Raw genomic sequence first — 24,803 nt, 5'->3', positions numbered from 1 at the left:
AATTGATGAAGGGACGGTAAGGGAAAGTAATGAAGAAGGATTTTTTTGGGAATGGCGGCGAAATAGTGGAAAGGAGGGGGGGGGGGTTAGTAGGTAGCTACGATTAACAAGATGTCGTTGTGACTCCTACCTTTTGTCCAATGCTGGAAGGTGCATGGGTCGAAGCAAGCTATAATCTGGGATTATAACCGGATTTGAATCCACAACGATCGATTTAGTTTTGGAAATTTCGAGGGGCAAGACACTGTTGAAAATATATTACTTTTCCCTGTGGAAATATTTTTTCAACCTTAATATATTGACCTTTCCCATCCATAACATAACCTAAAGCCTTATAAAGTTATACATTTATAGGGCTTTCATAGGGCCTAATATATATCCACCTTTTCGCGTGCTTAATGGCGGCTAGTGGGTACACTTTTCAAAAATGTTAATTTGCTTTTTGCAACTCTGCTCACGTACGATTGATAGTTGCACAACAACAATAAAAGGTCGAAATGTCAACTTGACGCAAATAAAGTTACCAAAGGCATACTAATGTTTTCCGAAAGGTTGTACCCACTAGCCGCCATTGCGCACGCGAAGAGGGGGATTAATATATGATAATGTTATGAAGTGTCTTGCCCCTCGGGAAAATTAACAAATGTCTGCCACATTAACAAATGTATCCCACTTGAAAAAAGACGGTCTCAGCTTGGCTGAACCGTTTTGATCGCTCATAATGACAGGTGGTGGTTTCAGAAGGCAAGATTTTTTTCTATGATGAATTGAGACCCCTCCCATCTTTAGAAAGGGGGGCTCCCATGCAAAAGAAATACAAATTTATCATAACTTGAGAACTAATCAAGTAAAAGAAACTAAATTTGACATGTGGGGGGTTAGATTCCTGCATCCAATCTAGTAAAATCTTCTCGGAGCAAGAGACAGTGAATCGACGCCGCTAACTTACGTGCCTGTTGCCATTCATGTCAAAAGAGAAGGACATTCGAATGGCACGTCATATTTGGCCCTTTTAAAGCGAGTGATATAATCCTACGTCACCCTTTCGTACAACCCTTAGGTATACACCTTGTAGTTTTTAAATGATCGGTTTCAATGAGCCAGAAAGCAGTGAGGGAGAGACAATAAGCTTACACTTCATAAGTTACAGATTACAGCTTACAGCTTCACACATTCAAAACTTTGACATTTTCCTACTTTTTTTAAAACTGGTAAATTTTGCATCCGGACAACTTCGCACTTCCGAACCGTAATAGAACGAAATCGGACCTGTTAACCGGACCGGAACTCGGACTGCAATTTTCGTTCCGATGTCTAACATTTCCAAAAGTTAAAAACGTTCTAGAAAAATTAGTTGTTTCGTAATAACAGTTTTCTAAGGAATTGCGGAAAACGCGCTATCCTTAAAAGGTTAGAGTGCACAATTCCAAAAGCACGAGAATAAACGGAATGAACATGGAAAGCGACTAGATTTTGTTCCTTGTTTAGTTGGTGTAACAAATTCATCAGCTTAAACGCATATTTTGTTTAATATTTATTATCTTCTTTAGGGCTTAAAATAGATTGTGAAGCTTAAGCGGAATAAAACAAACTATTGTTACTTGGGTAGTAACGTCACAGTTCATTTTTATGACCCAAGAAGTTTGCGAGTGCTAATTGATATCCATAAAGTAACCATAAAACAAATTTCACATTATAGAATTAAATTCTTATTTAGTTTAGTTATTTAAATTATTACTCCTATTATGACTTATTTACTTAGAAGTGATAGGGTAGTTGATCCAATAGTTGTGGTAGTACCAATAGTTGCGCCACTATTCATTATTAATGCATATTTTCGTCACCGTAGCATTTTAGATAAAACCATTACATTCATTATATAAAACAGGTTTTTAGAAGTATTGGTAGTTAGACTACACCATTTAAAATTAAAGCATTATTTGCTAAAATGCAAATTTTCCAAAATCTAACGCGCAGTTGGAGCGCACAACTATAGGCGCTCATCTATAGTTTTGCTACGATGTTTTTTCACTTAGCAACCTAGCAATGTATATGGAATAACACAATTAAAGGAACATCAAACTTAATTAAGGAAACATTAGCGCAACTGTTGGTACAATATAATTGAATCGGAAAATTCATTTTTTCTTTATAAAGCTTCTCGTACAACGAAAGCAATTGTCTTGCCTTGTGACTAATACCTTGTATTTGATAAATTTATATCCCACAAGCATTAATTGAAGCATATAGCTCAATAAACAAGCAAAATGAAGTTATATTGTGCTTAGTGGCGCAACTAATGGATCATCTACCCTATATTTATTCATTTTTCATTTTTTATTTTTTATTATTTTCATCTAGTTTATGTGTTGTGGATAATTTTCAACAAAATTTATTAACTTTGTCTCATAAGAAACGAGTTGTTTTGCCAGAGCATAACAAACAGTGGATTTGGCTGCTTGTTGTTGTTGAACATTTAGAAGAAAAATATCTGTTTAAGCCCCTATTACAATCTGTGAAATTTTATCGTTGTAGTAAGCATAAATCGGTATAATAACCATTCTAATATCCTAAGAAAGCTGATTACAGTCTTGGTCGATTAATCGATGCTGTTTGGCTTGCGCAACTAGTTTCACCATGCATTCGTAAACTTCCCGCAGGAAACCCCCAAACAAACGGCAGCGAGCATTTGCGCATGGGACCATCTTCAATCGCCTATTCTTGCTCGGCGCGGTCGGGCAAGGATTCCGTTCCGTCCGTTCGTCCGTCCGGCGTAGTGTCATTCGCAGGGGGCTACCTACCAGCTAGCAGCTACCATTGCATTGGCTGACACGGCACGGAAATTCAGCAGTTTCAGTTGCTGTCTCGCGCTCGCCTATCGCTGGTCGATGTCATCCGCAACAACGTTCGCCGAATCTCGTCGTCTCGTGGTATAGTATAGTCTATAGTGTGGTGGCGGTGTGTTGTCGATTGGGTGAGTTCGCCAGTTCGCATTCACAGAGTTGCGAGCTGAGAGCAATAATCCATTCCCAACCAGTCACAGCACAGTCAGTACAGGCAGAGTCGAGCCACAGCCGCGCGACGAAGGTGGCGGCGCTGCCATCAGCAATATAAGCAGAAGCCAGAGACTCGTTCTTTTTCTCCTTTTTCTTCTTCCCTCGCGCGCTGCCTGCCCTGCCAGCACTACCGTACCGCCCCGCCGCAACTGCACCACTTTGTCAGGCCAACCAGCCAGCAGCCTCGTCGGCTTCGTCGTCGTCGTTGTCGTCGTCGTCGTCGTCGTCATCCATGCCTTGTTGCCCTGCCGTACCGTGGCCTGCTGCTTGCTCTGCTCTGCTCTGCTGTGTGTTGAATTCACATTCATTTCGTGCGATGTGAAAAATAAAAATGGCTGTAAATATCTTGATATCCGAGCGATATAGGTGAAAAATAACAGTTTCATAGTGTTTTTCGGGAAATTTTACCCCAAAACTTGGTGTCGTAGGTACAGATTAGTGCCACGGATAGCTGAGTGGTGGAGTTTGAAGGATTTGAGCAGGTGGAAGAGTGTTTTTGTGAAATTTGAAACTACTCATTTTTGTACAGTTCTGGAATAGTTTTTTTTTCTGGTGCAAATCAGTGGTCGTTTCGAATGGCAGAAGAATCTTTGTGATGCTGACGTCGGTTTTTTCTGATTGGCAGTGGAAGGTTTGTAGAAATGGTGATATTTTAAGTTAAGAATTTTGGTGGAGTTTATTGAAGCGGAAGCAGCTGTCATTCATCATCGCATATCAAAAGACGCCGACTGCGACTGTCGCAAACTTCCAGGGCCGAATCGTGCAAGATGAAGGTGAGCACCTTACTATTTTAAATGTTTTTGCAATAATGGAGAGCTTTGGTGGGGCTTGCGTGGACACTGCCTCGGGCTTTGTCTGCAGCACTTTGGTCAAGAATAGCATGTCCAGTTCTAGCCCGTGTTTCCCCTCCCCGTATCCTAGCAGGGTGCTGAGTTAGGTGTTTTCCAGTTTTCTGAGAAAATCAATAAAATCAAGATTCGTCGTGTAATTCGTAATGATCGCGTTAAATTGGAAGGGGCTCACAAAGAAGTAGGTACTACAGATAAAAGGGGGAGCCGGAGCCGCAGTGAGTCGGGGGAGATGGGTGAAAGAAGTACAACAGAGCAGGAAAGCGAGCGGCAGAGCGTGTTAGCGAAAAAGAGAAAGAGGAAAGCGTAAATAAATCATTCACTTTGTACTTTTATATTGTCCGGACAGCGGATGTGCGTTCAGTTCCAATTGTCATCGTAATTGTTTTTCTAGAAGCCAAATCGGGGAACATTTAAAATATTTTGGCATTCTCTGGCTTAATATTTTGAATTTTTCTCTCACGCTCATTGGAAAATTTTTCAGATCATTTGCCTGCTAGAGGAAAGTTATCTGATAAAGTATCGCTATCAATTTAAAACCCTTTGTTTGGGGTCATTCTTTCCGGTGTATTTGACGCAAACTTCACTATTCAGAGAGTGGAACCAAAGACAAGACAGCGCAAACCGAGTCAGAATGCTGGCCGCTTTCTGCAAATGGTGGCTTGATTGCCCGTTGCCGTGCCGAGCCGAGCCGAGGGTGACTGTGCCCTGACAGCATGTCGGCTGGGGGGTGTATATGGGACGGAGGACCGAATGCTTGGCACTGGCATGGCAGAGTCAGCACAGGGAAAAATTGGAAAACGAGAATAATGAAGAAAAAAAATAACGCCGCGTGCGGCTTTCGGTGTATTGGAACTGGCATCCCGACTCAGGTCGAACGTTGGGCATGAGCGGGGACTTGCTCGCTGAGGGACGCTCCGCGCGTGTAGTCCGGTGAATGTTTTATTGTGGTGATTGGGTGTGCTGTGTGCTGTAAAAGCGAACGAAGTAAACGGCGGAGAGAGACAGGTTTCCGCGGCACCGAACCGACAGCAGCACCGCGGCACCGAGAGAGATTCAATGTGTGCTCGCCTGCTGTGGGAAGACGGTGCTCGAGCGACTGATTGGAATGGCAGAGGTGAAGCGCGCGGGGTGTAACTTTGGCCAAGAAGGGTGTTCTTGATGAAGCGTTCAAACCCAACGAGGGGTGCATCGATTGTGCGGAGCGGGTAGATTTTGTGTCACATAGAATTATTAATCCAATTTCACGTGCACGGATTCGAATGTAGGTTTTTATGATTAATAGATTTACAACAGTGAATTGTTGGGCAGTACATAACTGAAGCTGAAATTTTAAACTACTTGAAGATAACATCGATTCGAAAAAAGGCAAAAAATATATTTTAGAAATACAGTAACAATTACTTGGTCAATCCACAACTGTAATGCCCCTTGCTAGTCGGCAATAATTCATTCGATTTCACATTTAGCTGGCTCCGACAACACTGCGATCGCTTGTTTTTGTGGATGGATTTCGTATTTCCACCCTTTACCTCACGTTGCGTTCATTTATATTTTTTTTTCCATATGTCTGGGCTACACGCCAGCCAGCCATATCACCAGTCCATCAGATCGCAGTTAACCTGCGGTCGAATCATCGAGAAGAGGGCAGCAAAGCAAAGCAGCCGCGGTTAGTGGCTGGCTGGTAGGCGTTCGAAAGAGGTTTCGTGTGTATGACCGTTTCTCGCCTCATACCCATCGTCAATTTGCTCATATCTATCGGCGCAAATGGCGGAGTAATCGAAGCGCACAATCTATGCGACTTTGCGTGTCGATATCTGCTGCGTTATTGATGGAAGTATTGGAGCTTGTTTGAAATCATTTTGCCTCAGAGCATTTTTCAATCACATCTTTTGGAAGGTACCCAAAACGGATTTCTGCATGTATTTTAGTTAAGTAATAAACACGCTATAATTAGTTTATTCTTTTTTCAAAAACGATCCCCGCTTTTGCCCAGCGTAGGTGAACCTATCCTGCTAAACGTGTCTCTAGCTTGGATGGACAGATATCTGACGCGAAGAAAAAGGCTATCTTCCACTGGAATCGATTCGATTTTTATTACACCTATTCTCTGCAGGTTTCATCTTCTTCGGTCCGCTCACTTCGTCTCACCTGTTGGCCAGTTGGCGATGATTGGGCGACCGAGCTAAACTGAGTTGAGAGCATTTCTCTTTTATTCGCTAGGCAGAAGTTAAACTTCCCATCCTCAGCTCCATACTTGTGCCTGCCCTCTATAGGTCGTAGCACAGCACATCTTGCCAGTTGTTGCCACATGCTATGTCGTCGTCGTCATCGCTCCCGAATCTCCCGGTCCCGGTCCCGGAACCCAATTGCGAATATATCGGTTTTAATTTTGGCCTTCTTCCTTCAATCAATTCAGCGAAGTTCAACTACCCATTTCTCCACTCGGCGAGTGAGTACTCTCTTTCGTCGTATCGTATGTACAAACCAACCAGTGTGCACATCTCCAAGCTAGTCGGAAATTTGAGGCGGATGATGATGATGGCAGCGGCGGCGGTGACGATGACGACGACGACAACAACGACAACGACGACGACGATGAAACGAGGATGAACAAATTTTACACCGTCAGCCAAAATCAACCGAACGCAGCTCCTCTATTCCCATGTGCCCGGATGATGATGGTGGCCTGGCCTGGCATGAATCAAGAAATAACGACGACTGCGACGCCATATTTATTGTGCAGTAGGACCACCGGAACGGCGCAGTGTGAAACTGTAATCGTTTTATGATTGTTATCTGTTGAATTTCTCGGGCATATGTGGAAAGAAAAGAATTACAGATTTACAGGGCTTTTGTTTGTTGAACTTGTTTCACAACTAATGCCCAATTAATTAGGCCAATGGTTTAACTTTGGCCATTGGAGAATAATAATTGCTAAGAAAAATTTATCTGTGATGGCATTTTAAACGAGAAAAGTTTCTTTGTATGCATCCATCTTAAAAACGAAGGATTAAACACTACTTTGACAATGTCACCAGCAAGAACAACAAATTTTCTATGTTTATATCAATAAGAGTCCAGCCGTATGGTACGTGGAAAAATATGCACGATAGTGTGGATTTTAATTCAGCCCCTGTCCTTTGTTCTAAAAATCGCCATTTAGTTTTTTGCCCTATTAACTATAATAGAAATTTTAAAACAGCTGTCAATCGATCTGGAGTGGCACTTTAATATTATGATTCATATTTATCTCAATAGGCTATTTAGAAATTTAAATACATGCTTGCCCACTTCTAGCAGCAGAGAGCCGGGGCGGCTCTTGCTGAATCAAGAATTCCTCTTCCCTGTACTCGGTCCTGGGCTACCCAGTCGGGTCGCCAATTCGTTGCGCGTCTCGATACACGCAAGCCGGCTTCAACCTGATCTAGCATAGCACGTTGGGCCCCTCTATTCCTGGTACATGGCGGTGCATGCACAGTCGTCCGGCATCCTTGCGACGTGGCCAGCCCGCTGTAGTCTCCTGACTTTCGTCAGGTGTACAATTAGAATTACTCCAAGTAGTGCCTGCAAGTCGTGGTTCATATCATACGCCTATTCCACTCTCCGCTTTCCGTTTGTACTCCGCCAAAAATAGTCCGCAGCACCTTTCGTTCAAATGCGGAAGTGCACGTACGTCTTCCTTAAGCAAAGTTACTGTCTAGAATCCGTAGATGTCTTAACTTAGCGTTTTGTACATCGTCAACTTTCTACGGCGGCGTATGCTCCTTGATCGAAGGGCCTTGCGGAGGAAAAAGTAGGCTCGATTTCTAGTTTGAATGCGTCGTTGAATATCTTACTCGTACTGTTTTCGACGGTGACCCAATTATACGAACTCATCAACCAATTCCAGTTCATCGCCGTTAATAGTTTCTGTCCATGAGAGGCAAACGATGCTATCTCTGGAACCTCTTCCTATCATATATTTGGCTACTCGTTACTCTCGTTGCGTTGCCCACTCGCCGGATCACACCATCAATAGCGATATTTGTTGATAGAATAACAAATCGACCACGTTCTGACAGATGGTCCGCACTTTTCAGACATTATCGACGTCAGAACATATCGGGGCACTAACATCGATTCGGATCACTACCTAGTGATGGTAAGGATACATCAAAAACTATCTGTTGTGAACAACATACGATACCGGCGTCCGACACGGTATAATCTAGCACGACTGAAGCAACCGAATGTCGCCGAAAACTACGCGTTATCTCTCGAAACCGCGCTGCCGGAAGAGGGTGAGCTGGATGAAGCCCCTCTTGAGGACTACAGGGATACCTCGATATAAGACAATTTATAATTTCTAAAAGTTGTCTTATATCGAAATTGTCTTATATCGAAACATGGTTTTTTCAAAAAAAAAATGCATTAGCGGACGCCAGTTTTGCTCTGTGTTATGTGTTTACGGTTTTTGAACTATTTATTATTGTTTGAACTATTATTTTTTTACTATTTTTGGGGTATTTTGAAATAATGATCATCTTCATGGCATCGATTTCAGAATGGAAAATCAGCTCTGGTATCGTTATCAGCTATGTCAAAGGGATTTGTTTCGATATAAGACAAAATTGTCTTATATCGAATTGTCTTATATCGAGGTTGTTTTATAACGAGGCTGTCTTATATCGAGATATACCTGTATTGGAATGCCGTGAACACAGCCATTAACGCCGTAGCGAAGAACGTCCTAGGCCGTCTGCTATTGGCTGAGAAGAACGCAGCGCAGGTACTAATGCTTCGTAGAGCCACCCGTCAGAATGTGGAGCGATTCAAACAGAAGCGGAGGCAGCAAACCCGACTCTTCAAGGAGAAGAAGCGCTCCTAAGAGGAGAAGGAGTGCGAAGAACTCGAGCAGCTGTTCCGCTTTCACGACTCACGGAAGTTCTATCAGAGACTCAACGAATGGCTATGCTATGGGAAATGTTGGACGAAAACGGTTTTCCGGGTAAGCTTACTAGACTTATTATGGCTACGATGGATGGGATCCACTGCTGTGTGAGAATCTCGGTGTGAGTGTCGGACCCATTCGAATCTCGCAGGGGACTTCGACAAGGAGATGGTCTTTCCTGCCTGCTATTCAACATTGCGCTTGAACGTGTTATAAGACGAGCGGCGATCGAAATGCGGGGCACGATTTCCAATAAATCCAGTCAATTTATCTGCTTTGCTGACGACGTCGATGCTGTCGGCAGAACATTTCATGCTGTTGAAGATCAGTACACCAGACTAACTGTACTGTCCGCTAGGGCAGTACCGTGGTAATCGACGGGGATGAGTTTGAGGTAGTCCATGAGTTCGTATACCTTGGCTCACTGGCAACAGAGGACAACAATACCAGCCGTGAGATTAAAAGGCGTATTAGCAGCGGAAGTCGGGCCTACTACGGACTCCACAAACACTTGCGGTCGAACAATCTGAGCACACTGCACAGTGCACACTGTACAAAACGCTAATTAGATCGGTTGTCCTCTACGGGCACGAAACGTGGACACTGCTGGAAGAGGACCTACGAGCAGTCGTTGTTTTCGAACGGCGGGTGCTAAGAACCATATTTGGCGGAGTGCAAGAGAACGGTGTATGGAGGTGAAGAATGAATCACGAGCTCGCGCGTCTCTACGGCGAACCCAGCATTCAGAAAGTGGTTAAAGCTGGACGAATACGCTGGGCAGGCCATGTTGCTAGAATGCCGGACAACTATTCTGCAAAAATGGTTTTCACGTCGAATCCGGTAGGAACAAGACGAAGAGGGGCACAGTGAGCGATATGGCAAGACTAGGTGGAGCGAGATCTGGCGAGCACTGGGTGCGCGCGGAACTGAAGACCAGCAGCCATGGATCGAAATAGGTAGAAAGATGATGTTGCGTAGGCCTTGTCGTAAGACGTTAGGCCAATTAAGTAAGTAAGCGATGTTGAACAACTTACCGGAAAGTTCATCCCCTTGCCCCAACACTGCGCGATTTGAAGGGACTCGAGAGTGCCCGCATGTAACACATCACTCGCTCCAGGATAGCTTTGATCAGTCGCGCCAATTTGTCCGGAAAACCGTACTCGTGGATTATCTGCCATAATGCATTATGCTCGACTGTATCGTGAAATCCACGAAAATATGATGCGTGCCGACATTTCTGAAAAATTTACCGGAGAGTAAAAATTTGATCCGTAGTAGCACGGGTCCCCATCGAGACCGCCTGGTACGGCCCTACGAATTTTGTTGCTATTGGGGATAGACGACGTAACAAAATGTGGGAGAGCACCTTGTAGGTGGTGTTGACCAACGTAATACCGCGGTAATTACGGTAGTTGCGGTAGTTCCTCCTCTTCCCAAATTCTTCAAATTATCCAGAGAACTGCCATTGCTAGAAGTTCTTGGCCATTTTTGTAGAATTCTGTCGGGAGTTGGTTGTTTCTGGCAGCTCTATCATTCTTCAGCTGGTATATTTCTTGCCGGATCTCTTAATACTCTTACTCTCAAGCTTATTCTACTTCACCGAGTCTTTCGTCACACACTAGTGCTATCTTTAGTTATAACGATCCCTGGCGAGTCCTCAGTGCATTATTCTGACCAGTACACTAACTATAAGAGTGACAAAGAAGCTTCATCGGGGTTATATAAAATACATCATGAAAGAAATGTGATGAGTAGCCTGAAAATAAACCCATGTCAAAGTCACTTTGACTTCGAATGACCTGATTCTCCTAAGATGCCAACCCGCGACCGCTCGCTTGTCAAAAACAGACTCAGTAGCCTTGCAGCTTCCAGAGCCCCCCTCAAATCCATTTAATTAAAGTCCCATCCTCGCAGCTTCCTCCCTAAGTTGTGTATGAGCGAAGACTGCTCAAGACTGGGTATATTTATTTATTTATATTTATTTATTTATATTTATTTATTTATATTTATTTATTTATATTTATTTATATACAGTCAACAGGTTAAAAACAACCCCAATGACTCACTTAGATTAATTTACAGATAATACAAAGATTATTTACAACATCAGACCGATAACGCTCTTATAAAATTGTTTTTAATAACACATCTACACAAATTAAAATCGAAGCACTCGAAGTAATTCTCAAAAACACGACACATATTTATTACTGGTTCATGCATCCCGTAGTTTGTATTGGATCTCCCTATATCGAGGAACATACGGGAGTGCACGTCTTCCGATGTTTACGACCAAAAGAGTGAAAAGTTCAGGACAGTCAATGTAGGACGTTAGTAGGTAGGTCGCTGATGGAACATCCCTTGGCGACATCTCTCCTAACGCTGAGTGAGTCATACTGGATTAACGGCATGCAGTGACCGGCATAACGAGGTTGATTATTTCGGTCATTTCATGGCAGGTGATGTAGTGCATAACGTACAAATTTACGTTGCACGGTTTCGACTTTGATGATCCCAATGTGATAGAACGGCGCCCAAACGACCGACGAATATTCTAGCGTTGAACGCACAACGCACTAAAGCACAGTTTAAGCCTTTGAGGCAATAAACGTCCTGGAAATATTTGCCGAATCAGAAAATAAATCCGAACTGCGACAAGACCTTGGAAACAAAATATGACACTTGATCTTTGAATGTCAGTGAGGAATCAAGAAGCACACCAAGATCTTTTACGATGTTCTCATGTTTTAAAGATGTACCATCGAGAACGTAGGCATAAAGCGCTAGTGATCGCTTGCGTCCAAAGGAAATACACAGCATTTGGAAGTGTTCAAAACCATACGATTTGTCTTATACCAAACTGCAAAAGCTTGTAGTTGTTATTGAAGAGAGAGGGCATCACTTGGTTTGTTGATGATGTAATAGAGCTTTAGATCGTCTGCGTGAGATTTTTCATAACAATCCAGGATCAGGTTTGCATCACTCATGCATAACAGAAAGGAAACGGACCACGATGGCTGCCTTGTGAAACTCCGGACTTAACTGGAAACGAAGACGAAACATAATCTTCTTTCTTAGCGGACATATTTCGTCCGTATTTTCAGGTATGGAAGCAACCATAAGTATAGGCTCCCACAAATGTCTAATCTCTCGAATTTAGCCAGCGCACTATCGTGATCCATTTTGTCAAAGGAAGCTGACAGATTAGTATAAATGGTGTCTACTTGAGAGCCTTTTCCATATGGCGAATGACAAAAGAAGTGAACGCCACGACAAGGTTTGTGGTAGTCGATCGCTTTGGAACGAAACCACTTTGTTCTGGTAAGAGCATTTCTGCGTCAAAAATTCAACAACAATTAATTCAAAAAGTTTCGAAAGACACACAAAGCGATAACTTCTCGATAGTTAGATACGGAACGCTTGCATCCCTTTTTGTGAATCGAAAAAACGTAGGAATTTTCCAGCAGCTAGGAAAAACACCGGAGGCCAATGAGCACTATCTAATGTCTATGGACAGGGTTATTACGTCCTCCATGGACGACCGCGTCAAGTGTTATTTGGTGTATATGCCGTGCTCTTTATATGCTTTGCCCAGTCATGAGTTATGCAGTTTACAAGGGCCAGTGTAGAACAGACCCAGAACAGAGTAAAAGCGACTACGACTTTCGCTCATATGTCGCTAACTGCACAATTCTACTTCGAGCGAAAAAGGGCTGCGCGTATAACTACAGCCAGAACTCTGGCGGTACCCTAAGTCTTTCCCTCAGCTCTGCAAATACCACTGATGATATTAATGTCTGTCACAGACAGTCTTGCGTTTTAACATCTTGCAGTGCAATGTTGAACAGCAAATTCGACAGCCCATCGGTTTGCTTGAAACCGTCTAACGTTACGACTAACGCTTGACTCTGATTCGTCAGAATGGTAGCCTAATTAGTTTTGTTTATCACAATAGATCAACTGAAAAAAATAATTAGTTTTGTTGGATAACCATATTCAAGAATAATCCGCAACAAACCATTTCGCTTTACTGAATCGTACGCCGTTTTAAAGTTAATAAACAAATGGTGAGTCTTCAAGCTGAAAGTTGCCGAAGATCTATCGCTAGGCGAACATTTGTTTGGACTCCATTTATCTTTACCTAGCATAAAAAGATAGTCTAAAATACACAAACCAGGAACCAAAGTGCGGGAAATGTTGACGGCAAATTGCTATCTGGTTGAAAGATGAGTTCCAAAAACGATCATACATTAGATTTCCATATCGAATGACAAACAGCTTAAGAAAACTCCGAGAATATCTTAATTCATTAGGAGAACTATCGGGTGGCAAAACGACTCTTTTGTGTGAGTGGCTCTGAACCGTTCATTTACTTCTGCGACCCGTTTCAAATGAGCGGCTCATTATTCACGGTTCGTTTGTCCGATTAGCTGACAGTACGGTAAATTACGATTCACGAACCAAGCTTTGCGTCGCCTTCGGGTAAGTTTAAGGAACCGTGGTTCGTTTTGAAGAAACGTTCATTTGAACACTCTTTCTTGTGAACGGGTTCATTTGAACGGCTTGTAAGCCGTTCGCCCATCCCTAATGTGCAGCATCACTTAATGTTCAAACTTATGTTTAAACTGGTATTTTATTTTGGCTATTCATGGAATATTATCGTTCAATTCCGGGAAGTACTTTCGTCGTCCAAAACAAAGCTTTTTCCGGAATAATTATTTATCAACCAGCGGCATTGACATTTCAGCGTCGAAATCTGTCCCTCGATTCCGGGGCTCTTATCATCTTTCGCCACTTTATTCCGACTCTTAATCTTTTGCAAATGTACTGGTGGGAACAGTTGAACTTTTTTGTTATATCCCGTTGGCTCAAAGAATCCTTTTTGTTGAAGGCATGAAAAAGAGAACGTTGTCCTTCTGCGTTCATAATTTTGTCTGGTCCTCCATTATTTTGCTTGCGAGTAGTTGTTCTAGATCTTAGGATGTGGTAAATAGTGGAAACCGCAACATTTTCGGTTTTAAAACGTACCGTAACTTCTTACCGAGATCTTTGTATCATTCGTAGAAGTGAAAACGCGATCACGAAATGCTTCTTGTTTTGACGCCATTTTGAGCTGGCAGGAAAATGAAAGAGGCCTGACACATACACAGTCTCATTTCTCACTGAGCTCGTTTATTATTGTGCATTTTTCTTTTTTTTTTTTTTGTTAGGGAGGACTTAGACTACTTTGTCCATTGAATTGAACTTTTGTAGTATATCCTTATTTGCTGTACGTGGCAGGCAAACCAAACACCATTATACAAGTGATTGGCTGTTTGCCGCTACACGTTCCCAGTCAGGTATGATATGGTTTATGAAACCAATAACCTTCCCGGGATTAGCAGACCAAAGCTCACCGGGAGATAAACAACCCTTGTCGAGAAATTTAAATCTGCTCGTATATAACGCACCACAACTGCATAACAGATGTTCCGAAGTTTCACTTTCAAGATTGCAAAAGCGACAGATATCATTACCAACCCGACCAATGTTTTTAAAATGATATCTACTCGGACAGTGCCCAGTTACTAGGCCAGTGTATGTACAAAGAGCTCTCTTATTGAGCTCTGTGAGCTTTTTGGTGGTTTTTGCATTTGGAGTTATGAATCTTTTGGACTGGTTACATCTTCTGACTGCCATCCAATTGGCTGTCACTTTTTGTTCTTCCCAGCGTCTAAGTTCCATTTTTATTGTGCAATTTGATATTCCGCAAAAAGGCTCCGGACCAATAAATTGTGAGTTAGAGCCTTCCTTTGCTAAGTCGTCTGCTATTTCATTGCCTTCAATGCCGCAGTGTCCTGGAACCCAATACAGATTGACTGAGTTCATCTGACACATACGTCGCAAAGAAAGAATGCAATCCCAAACTATTTTAGAAGTACATTTACAAGCACTTAGTGCCTTCAGTGCTGCTTGACTATCAGAGAAGATGCAAATATTTGCATGTTTATATTTCCTCCTCAAGCAGACATTTACACATTCAATTATTGCAAAAATCTCCGCTTGAAACACAGTTGGCCATGTTCCCATTGTCACTGATATTTTTGTTCCAGGATCGTAGATTCCAGCACCAGTTTTTGAACCAATTTTTGAGCCATCAGTGAAAAATATCGTTGAGCCTTGACGAACCATAGGAACTCCAATCTCCCAATCGTGGCGCGTTGTAGGGAGTGTCATAGTTATCCTCCGGTTTCATCCAATCTCCATTCATACTTAACACAGGCCCTATTTTAAAGTAATTCAGAATGCTCATGTGACCAGAATGATCCGATGAAACATTTTTAAATTTATAAAGCCTCAGAGCACATCTCTCTGCTTCTAATTGCACAAATTCATGCAAAGGAAGCAGATTGAGAATTGCATCTAATGATTTCGAAGGAGTACTACGCATTGCTCCGGTTATTGAAATGCACGCAAGTCGTTGAAGTTTTGCAAGCTTTGATTCAGCAGTAGCCTCCTTTGTTTTTGGCCACCAGACTAACGAAGCATACGTAACTTTCGGTTTTATAATAGATGTGTAGATCCACATTATCATTTTTGGCTTTAAGTCCCATTTCCTTCCGATGGTTTTTGAACATAGCCACAATGCACTGACTGCCTTGTTTATCGCTACGTCGAGATGTGCATTCCAGTTTAGCTTTGCGTCCAGAATTAAACCTAAGAATTTTACCTGTTCACTAAATTTTATTTGTTTTCCTTCAAGCTTGAGAAGCTTTAAGTTCAGTTTTCTCCTTTTAGTGAAAGGGACAATTACGATTTTTGTCGGATTAATGCTTAAGCCCTCCTTCTTACACCAAGATTGGGTAAGCCTTAGAGCCTGTTGCATTCTTTCCGAAACTATGTTATCAAATTTTCCTCTCACCATGATGACAAGGTCATCTGCAAAGCCGACAACTTCGAAACCTTCAGTGATCCAAAGCGAACGTGGTTTTTACCGATCGGCATCGTTATCAATCCTCGTAAGCCCGATAAAGTGCGGATAATCTGGGATGCAGCAGCGGAAGTAAATGGAATCTCCTTCAACTCTATGCTGCTGAAGGGCCCGGATCTTCTGACAGCTATAAATGCCGTTCTATGTCGCTTCCGACAGCGCCGTGTGGCCGTCGCCGGAGATATTAGGGAAATGTTTATGCAGCTCAGCATGCGTCGGGATGACCGTTTCGCTCAGATGTTTCTCTTTCGTAAGGATAGGTCTATGACTCCAGAGGTCTACATCATGGACGTGGCGATTTTCGGTTCCACTTGTTCACCATGCGCCGCACAGTATGTGAAAAATAAAAATGCAGAAGAATGGAGTAAGCAGTTTCCCGATGCAGCAGTAGCTATCGTCGAAAATCACTACGTGGACGATTATCTGGATAGTCGTGATACGGAGGAAGAAATAATCCAGTTAGCCACCGAGGTGAAAACCGTGCACGCTAAAGCAAAGTTCGAAATTCGAAACTGGATGTCGAATTCCAAGGAAGTGCTTAAAAGAATTGGAGCAGAAAGTTTGGAATCGCAGAAAGATTTATCGGTGGACAAACAAAACAAAACAGAGCGTGTCTTAGGTATGACGTGGAGACCCGACGAGGACAAATTCATGTATTTCCAATGACTTGTAGCTGGCTGGGTCATATCCAGGAAAATAACAGCGAGGGATTCGAAGTTCATTTAAATGCTGTAGCTTGTCAATCCATTTTTCCCAGAGTTTCAGAATGGTTTCTGGTACCTCGTCATCCCAATCCGCACCAGATCGCCAGAGTTCTTGGATTATGATTTTACCGTGTATTAACAGATGGGAAATCAGACCGAGTGGATCAAATAGGGACATGACCAGGCGCAGTATGGTCCTCTTCGTGGGTGGAGCTTCTCCCAACAATAAACTGTAGTTCAGCCGGTAACACGAATGAAAACATGAATATGTCCTCGTCGGGTCTCCACGTCATACCTAAGACACGCTCTGTTTTGTTTTGTTTGTCCACCGATAAATCTTTCTGCGATTCCAAACTTTCTGCTCCAATCCTTTTAAGCACTTCCTTGGAATTCGACATCCAGTTTCGAATTTCGAACTTTGCTTTAGCGTGCACGGGCCAGTTTCGACTTGATCATCGACTGGAATCATCGGAAGTATGGCCATCAAAACTCAGAAACAGTTGTGAATGAAATGCGGCAAAAATTTCACATTTCTGGACTTCGCTTAGCGGTTAAGAACGTCGTGAAACAATGCAAATGGTGTGCAATACAAAAGGCTAAGCCACTAGTACCACGAATGGCAGCTCTCCCTGAGGAACGTGTAACTCCAAATGTGCGACCGTTTACCCACGTTGGGATTGACTACTTTGGTCCATTTATGATTAAAATAGGCCGTAAGCAGATCAAACGTTGGGTGGCATTGTTTACGTGCCTAACGATCAGAGCAATACATCTAGAGGCTGTAAGTTCTATGACAACGGAATCCTGCAAGCTGGCCATAAGAAGATTTGTCACACGACGAGGTGCGCCTCTACAGATCTTCACGGATAACGGGACCAACTTTGTAGGTGCTAGTCGAGAGCTTGCAGATCAGATCAGAGGGATTAATAATGGGCTCGCGACAACTTTTACAAATGCCGATACGCAGTGGAAATTTATTCCACCAGCCTCTTCGCACATGGGCGGAGCGTGGGAGAGAATGGTGAGATCTGTTAAGTCAGCAATGAGATCATTAAATCAGTCGCGAACGCCTTCTGAAGAAGTTTTCCAGACAATTCTTTGTGAAGCTGAGTCGATGGTGAATTCGCGACCGTTGACATATATGCCATTGGAACCGCCGCAGTATGAAGCTCTTACGCCTAATCATTTTATTCTACTCAGTTCTAGCGGAGTGAAACAACCTGAACAGCCACCAACAGTAATGCAAGATAGTCTACGAAATGGATGGAAGCAGTGCCAATACATGTTAGACCGGCTTTGGGTAAGGTGGGTGCGTGAATATTTGCCGACAATAACGCGTAGAACAAAATGGTTCGCTGAGGTGCGATCGGTGCAAGAAGGTGATGTTGTATTGATACTGGACGAAGGAGTACGAAACCGATGGATGCGAGGAAGAATACAGAAGGTGATACCTGGAAAGGATGGGCGCATCAGGCAAGCAGAGGTTAAAACTGCTCTAGGAGTTATGCGCAGGCCGGTAGCTAAGATAGCGGTTCTAGACGTTGCTGATACTGGTAAAGCTGCGAACCCGGAGCAGCTTTACGGGCCCGGGAATGTTACGGCAGGCGTTACGACCAATACGCTAGCGTCGTATGTTACCGAAGGGCACGCTGGTAAAATGAGAACTGGGACCGGGATCAGCACACAGTCATAATGACAAGATCATTTGCATTCAGTCCGTTAATAGATTGTCATCTCTGGATAAGTGCTAATTAATTTTCTTAAAATTTCAACATTATTAAAATAGAGTAACGAATTTCGTGAGTAGCTTAGGGTATTTTGTATCTATTATTACTTATTTTGTTATTCGGACCAGGTTCCAACATTATTAATACGCGGCTGCACGGAGTAGGCCGACCTAGCAAGTGAGGTTAGAAGCACCGTAGGACAAATAAAGTCACTAAAATTGTAAGCCCTTTTTGATAACACGTGTTCCGCATTAAAACTAAAAGATATAAATTTACAGCTTTAAAGCTCGTTATGGAATAAACCATTTAGCTGACAGAACGGTGACTTTTTCCTATTTGCCGGTGGCAACATTCAGCTTCTAGACTCCTAAGTAGATCATCTACAACTAAAGACCACAAAAGTGGTGAAAGAACTCCTCCTTGTGGACATCCCTTCATTGCCTTTATTGTCATAGAGGACCCTCCAAGCTCAGAAGTGATTTCTCTTTTTGCCAGCATGGTATGAATCCAGTTGATTATGTGCGTATTATATTTTCTTCGTTTCATAGCATCTTTCATAGATGAATAGGAAGTATTGTCGAAAGGTCTGAAGGATTTGGGATTCATCCTGTCTCTCTTACCAGCTTTCGGTATGAAAATGACCTTAACTGATCTCCATTTCGATGGAATGTATTTGAATCTTAAACTTGCCCTAAAAATCTGCATGAGCGCCGGTACCAGGACTGCTTCACCTTTTTGAAGCAGTGCTGGAAATACTCCGTCAACACCTGCAGATTTAAATGGTTGAAATGATCTTACAGCATTTGCCACTCTCGCTGTTGTAAAGATTTCGTCAGATACATCTGGTGCTATACCGTCTGCTCTACTAGATTCTGAGAAAATCTCTGTAGAACAACTTTCTACACCTATACCTTCCGAGATCACACACACAGTTGAGCCCGGAAAATGTGTTTCCATCATCAAGTTTAAAGTGTCACCTGGATTTTTAGTAAAATCTCCGTCTTGATACTTAAGATTACCTAGTTCGGTTGTGTGATTTTTTGCAAGGGTTTTCTGTAGTCTTGCAACTGTTGGTGTGTTATTTATGGATTCGCATGTTAGCATCCAAGATTTCCTCTTAGATTTCCTTATTTCTTTATTATACTCAGTTAGAGCTTTCCTATATTCAGTCCAATTTGACGTACGTTTGGCTAAATTGAACATTTTTCGAGTACTTTTCCTAAGACGTTCCAACTTCAGGTTCCACCACGGTACATCCCTGTTAGAGGACGAATGTTTGATAGGACAACTATTGTTGTAAGCATTAAGAATCACTTCATTTAATTTTTGAGAAAATGATTCAAGTTGTTGACTCGAATCAATATTACACGTTGTAAGTGTGTTTGAGTTTAAGTGATGAACATACTGATCCCAGTTTGTTTTCCTTGGATCACGAAATGTCACAGGCGTAGTGTCGCCTCCACTCCATTCAAACATGATGTTTTTATGATCAGATAGTGAAGTTTCATCTGAGACATGCCAATTCCGAATTTTCTCAGAAATTGCAGAGTTGCAAAGTGTCAAGCCCAGTACTTCTTCTCTGATTACATTTGAAAATGTGGGTTTATTACCCAAATTGTATATATCTATATTGTTTGATGACAGGTATTCAAGAAGATTTTCACCTTTTGCATTTATGTCGGTACTGCCCCACACTGTGTGGTGAGCGTTTGCGTCACATGCAATGATAAACGACTTATTAACTTCGCGGCAGTATTTAACAAACGATGCGATTTCAGGAGGAGGCACCACAGAAACATCACCAGGAAAGTATGCGGAAGCGACTACGACTTCAGTTTTCCCTTTGATGGTTGGTACCTCCACCATGACCGCAACGATATCACGTTTGATGAATTCCGTAATAGGATAGCATTTCAGCGTATTATTGACTAGAACTGCTGTTCTGGGCGAGTTTTGATTCTCGTCATAGAACAACTTACATCTTTCAATTTGAATTCCGTGTATTTTTCCTTTGTTGGACCATGGCTCTTGTAGCAATGCCCTGTTCAACCCCTCTTTATTAAACCTCCTACTTAGGACCGCCGAAGCGCCTCTAGCGTGATGGAGGTTAGCCTGCAAAAACTTAATTGGCTTCATTTTTATTGGATATTCGCTCCTCATTCTTTTTAGGCGGAGCCGTACGCCAAATATGCAAGTTTAGTTTAGCAAGTGACCGAGTTACATCCTTTAGCCATTATTGTGCATAGGGGCCTCAAAAAAAATCCAACATTTTAGCTGCCACCCGTTAAAAGAGGACGAAGTGCCGATGTTGCAGTTTTATTTCTTAGGGACACTAAAAAAAGAGATAAAAGAGATTATTGAAACAACAGGAATGTTAACGCATGGTAAAAAAGAGGAGAATATTGTATGGAGGACAACGCATCCCGAGATAATTATTATAGGCTATAAGTTAATTGTTTTCTATTTGCTCTATTTACAAGAAAGCTGACGAGCTGGATTGTGAGAACTACCGTGAGACCACTATCTTCAATATTCTCTACAAAGAATTTTTCCAAGTCACCGTCCATCGACTGTCGTCACTAACTAGTAGTTATTATTGAAGTGAAGTTATTGGATTTCAATAAAAAATTTCAAAGTATCAACATTGTAACCACAGGCGTATGTGGTCTTAATTTAAGACGAGAATTTTACAAGATCTGTTCTTTTAATAGCACTGGACAATATTTACATTATTCCTTTAAAAACAAATTTGCAGTTCAGAGATTTTTTGGGTAATGCAGAAGAACACGAAAATCTAATTTAATACCTGGGCCTGAAACTCTTCAATTCATTGAGCTCGAAATTTCACATGCAACAGTGATTTGTGTCAAAGCTGATTTAAAAACTGTTTAGCTCCAACCGAATCATATTATATTCAAGTTGTTATAATATGATTCGGTTAGAGCTAAACAGTTTTTATAACTTTTTAGAATATATAAGATACTCGTTTCTGCAGATTGATAACCCAAACAGATGCGGCATGAATGATAGCAAATTTTAAGCATTACGCACAGCGACAGCCAAAGGATGCAATAATATTGAAGATGTCGTCCACAAGCTGGAAAGCATAGTCGGAATATGGCTTTGACATTGCATTTTACCATTGGGGCAATTGAAATATGTGGACTGCGGTGCTGCTGCCAGCGCAGCTAGGTGGGCGGCCAATTCTCGATACATCGAATTCGATTGCCAACCGATACGGGAAAATATCACCAACCCGACAGCGGTATTCGGTATATACAATGGTACCGGAGCGTTGGCATATGGCTTACCGTGTGTGTATCTCATCACAGCATGGAATATGAACCAGAGGAATGAGAAGGACCCGTTTCGACACCACGTTCTTGATGGGGGGAATCTGAAGCTGACAGTGGAAATGCGTACGTGGCTACGGAAAAAGTACACTACTGCAAATAAGAGTGGTCAAACGGGAGCTTATGGCATTCGTCACTATACCCATTCCCGATGCGAGCCGGTGGAGAAGCGGCAACTGCATTTTCCGATGGTATCAAGTTATGTGCCAGCCTGCACCAGGTGCTTGCAATGAGGTGCTGTTTCAATACATATATTAAGAATCGTATGCACACAGAATAAGCCCTACAGAAAAATGTACATTTTGCCAAAAAAAAATTTTTTGTTTTCATCTTCAACTGAAACAAAATTATTGTTACTATCGAAAATGCTCTAGCAAACTTGTTGCGAAAGTTCACTGACTGCTTTTGAGGTCGAACAATTTCTATGAGGTCTAGCTACAGTTCAACTTGCCAGTGCCAACAGTGCCAAAAATCCAATGAGTGCTCTCTATCTAGTTGGACCTTCCAGCAGTATCAATCCAATATTCGACTGAAATGAACGCAGGGAAAAAGATGACTCCACAGCAGGACAAAGCCTCTTTTAATTATGCATATAGCCGAGACCCACTGATGGTAATTTTCGATTTACCATTTCGATTTCGAGCCGGCATATTCGGTTACATGTGTGGGTATGTGTACGTTTATACGTGTCCCATCTAGCCACAGATTCCATCGATCCACACTGGCCATCGTACGAAACGCTCTCGTCAGCATTTCGCGACTCTTCGGGCAAAACTCGGTAAAATTAGTAAGTAATAAATTAAATTTATGGTCGTCCTGTATTGATCCGGCCCGTCAGTAGGTAGAACAGACAGAAGCTTTCCGCTTCCAGAGCAGAAGTCCAACCCACCGGTGAAGATATTGGCGTAAAGTGTTGGTACGCTTCTGTGCGGCGTTTCCCCCCTAAAAAATCGATTAATTTTCCTTCGTCCTTTACGGTCTGACGAGATGTGTCGTGGTTACTGGTGCCTGCTTACAACGACGACGACGACAACAACGGCGACGAATATACATCGACGCTTCGTTAGTTGGAAAACTTCCTTTCCCCACCTTTTCGAGGCGTATGTTTGTCCTGTGTCTATCCTACGGTTGCTGGTTGTTTCTGTCCCATCATCAGAACTTGAAGCTACTTATACGAACACAACATCTACCCCTTCCCAGCCGTGGTCACCAAGCAGATGGATTGCCGTATCCGTTGTGAACTGATACAATGAAGCATTTGCGCGGCGGCGGTGAAGGTGAAGAAAGGAACGCCCGAAGGAAGCAGAAGCAACGTGTGTTATTTTAACTTGTATTGGGTTCACAATCTTCTCGACTCGCACTCATAAATCCTCGAAGAAAACATGTTTCTATTTAAATAACAAAGGAAATATATTACACACCTCACCCGACCGATCCATTCGCACTCACTGTTGCCCTGCCCGAGCTTTCGTTCGACCATCACATCACTATTACACAACGAAAGGAGTCAACGATTGCGATTGCTTGATCCGAGCCGAGCTTCTCCGGCTTGGCTTGTTTCGGGATTGTTATCTAGTGTTTGTATGCAGCGCGATACAATTGAGTTCCGACCCCCGGGGGCTAAAGGGTTATGTCAAGAAGAAAAGGACGTTTTGTTTTTTTTATTTCAAACAATCTAGCGATAACATAGGTAAATTACTGCAAAAACAAGGTAGAAGCCTGTGACTAATCTGTCCCCTGGTGTGGCAAGTCACTGAGTGGTGGTGAAAAATAGATTAAAATTTACTAATTCCAATTATTTGCTAATAGTATGGTCTAAAATTTGTTCTTAAGGCGTTCAACGGAGTGACACGCTAGGATTTCAGCGTAACGAACATCAATTTTCATTCTGCTTTCTCTAAACCTGTACAGGGTGCTCCACCTTTTATGTCAGTATGAAAACATTGAATAACTTTAAGAAAAAACAACCGATTTCTATTAGTAATGCATTTTTATTTAGTTTGGTTCCTTAACTTCCTGGTTCCTCCTTCTTGGTTTAGTTTTTGAAAACAATATCAATTAAGTGGCCACCTTTAAGGTACCCCGGGGCAAGTGGGAATACGGGGTAAGTGGGAACGGAGCTCATAACTCTCTTCAACCTTATTTTCTCCAACCGAACCTTTCTAGAAATGAAAGATACAACTCAAACGCATGTATTAAAATTATAGATTATTTATAACAGGCATTCCAAACATCAAAATTGGACTTCAAATTTGAGCGTTATTTTCAATTTGCGTTGTAAGTTTGACGCACCTTTCTATAAATGATATTTTGGCCACAGGCTTTACGAAAAAGTACATGTTTTTCTGACAGTAGGTAAACACAATGAGTGTATTAACAAATTACACCCGAAAACTAGTTGTTTAATTTGACAAACGGCATTAAAAAAATTGGGTCGAAATAAGGTCGGCACTTCAAAGCACCCGGGGCAAGTGGGACCTATTAAAAATAAAGTGTTTCAGCACAAAACTTCCTGTCCTAATACATTTTTTAGATGAACTACCGAACATTTTCAGTTCAATTACATAATTATTATACCAGTAAAGCTTTAAAATAAAACCGAAGAGGACTAAACCAAGGGCCCAAAAAAGAAGCCCATACGCACAGCTTGTGAGGGAGCAAACAGTTTGGTCACATTTTGGTTACACCTGAACGATGTTAATTGAATTTGGAAAGGCAAATTTGATATAATTAAGCAAATCTGCAACTGTAATTGAAACAATAAAGTGTTGTGGTTATTATAGCGTAACTATCTCTTATGAGCTCTACCGAATTGGGCATGGTAGAACAAACAGATCATAATCGTATTTTCGAGCTATTAAACAATGGTTAATCCTAAATTACGTCTCGCAAGAATTGGATACTTACTTACTTACTTACTTAGGTGGCTTGCCGTCCTAAGACAAAGCCTGTTGAACAAAATTTCTCCATGTAACTCGGTTGAGGGCTTCCGCTCTCCAATTCCTCGGACACCGAGTACTCTCCGCCAGATCTCGCTCCACCTGGTCTAACCATCTTGCTCGCTGCGCTCCTGGTCGTCTTGTTCCTACCGGATTTGAGGCGAACACCATCTTTGCAGGGTAGTTGTCCGGCATTCTTGCAACATGCCCTGCCCATCGCATCCGTCCAGCTTTAGCCACCTTCTGGATACAGGGTTCGCCATAGAGCTGTGC

At 42.3% G+C, this 24,803-nt stretch overlaps 1 protein-coding gene across 10 annotated transcripts in view; it reads left to right on the top strand.

Moving 5' to 3' along the window:
* The first annotated feature begins 3,190 nt into the window (after window positions 1-3,190).
* The window catches only part of LOC128743934 (uncharacterized), a 150,976-nt gene continuing 129,363 nt past the window's right edge, over window positions 3,191-24,803 (top strand). For 9 of the 10 annotated variants that reach the window (XM_053840645.1, XM_053840646.1, XM_053840644.1 and 6 more), the window contains exon 1: window positions 3,191-3,687. The gene's annotated coding sequence lies outside the window, so the exon portion shown is untranslated. The remainder of the gene's footprint in view (window positions 3,688-24,803) is intronic. The other variant, XM_053840638.1, reaches the window with a different exon arrangement.

Source organism: Sabethes cyaneus, chromosome 3 (genome assembly GCF_943734655.1).
Source record: "Sabethes cyaneus chromosome 3, idSabCyanKW18_F2, whole genome shotgun sequence".
NCBI lineage: Eukaryota > Metazoa > Arthropoda > Insecta > Diptera > Culicidae > Sabethes > Sabethes cyaneus.
The sequence above is the reverse complement of the archived record's forward strand: the minus strand, read 5'-3'. Positions and strand labels throughout refer to the sequence as shown.